We start from the raw sequence: 1,210 nt of genomic DNA, 5'->3' as shown, positions 1-1,210 counted from the left end.
ATAGAAGGGCCGCGTGGGGTTCAGGGACAGCATGGTGCCAGCTGTCCCTGCGCCCAGCACACGACTTCATTGCTTGGCAAGTGTCCTAACTTCAACAGAAGGACAATGTCGAGGGCGAAACTTTCTCTTCGGAGTTGAAGGCAGTTCTTTCCCCTGTGGGTCTTCCTTCTTTAAATGAAGTGTCCTCTCAGCATGGTTTGGCTCAAATCCTGCACGCACATCCCTTCGCTGCCCCCACCAGACCTCTCAGTGATAAATTTCAGACCTGATTTTGGTACCAAACGTTAGCCGAGGACCGATCTACGTCAGCGGGGCTGGGAGATATGAAACAACTCCCGGGTGGAGGCGCCGGCAGAGCTGCAGACATTGCGGGGCGGACGTCCTGGCCCCGCACCCTATGAGTCTCGCTTCCCATGAGGGCAGCACCTCTTCGTGCAAGTATCGCCGGCACACCAGCGCCGGCCGCGGGATCTTCTCCTTAATTAGCCTCTGATACACACTCACACCTCCCCAAGGTGACCGGGAATTCAGGGGTGACGGTAACAAATAGCGCTCAAACGAAGAGGTGGCAGGAATTCTTCACTTGAGTTCTCCGTGAAGTGCTTGCCCAAGGAGCGCGATGGTCGAGCGCCACCATGTCCACAGTTTCTACGGACCCACAGCGCCCACTAGCGGCCAGCTTGACTTCTCTGAGAGAAAGAGCACAATATCTACACATCCCAAACCTGTATCCCGCTAATCTGTATCTCGCTAATCTAATAGCGCAGAAAGTCCAAAGGAGAATCTTAAATGACCAAGAGCAAGAGAACACGGCAGAAATAAGGCACGGTACAAATGTATACAAATGTATAATTCAGTTTGAAAAAATAAGTATACCGTATACTCACAACATTCTTAAAACAAAAACGTTTACTCCAGGATTTAATGTTTCAAACGCAACCGCCCGGGCAGTATTCCTACTTTTTTTTTTAGCCAATTTATCCATTAAGCCAGCGATCCTTCACCTTTTTGGCACCAGATACCTGTCCTGCGAGAATCTAATGCTTGGTGATCTGAGGTGGAGCTGAGGCGGTGATGCTAGTTGGGAGCGGCTGCAAATACAATGAAGCTTTTGCTCCCTTGCCTGTTATTAACCTCCTGCTGTGCTATCAGGTTCCTAACAAGCCACATAACTGGTACACGGCTGCAGCCTGGGGGCTGAGGACCCCTG

This window comes from Pteropus vampyrus, unplaced genomic scaffold (genome assembly GCF_000151845.1).
Source record: "Pteropus vampyrus isolate Shadow unplaced genomic scaffold, Pvam_2.0 Scaffold83, whole genome shotgun sequence".
Lineage (NCBI taxonomy): Eukaryota > Metazoa > Chordata > Mammalia > Chiroptera > Pteropodidae > Pteropus > Pteropus vampyrus.
Note: the sequence above shows the minus strand (reverse complement) of the source record.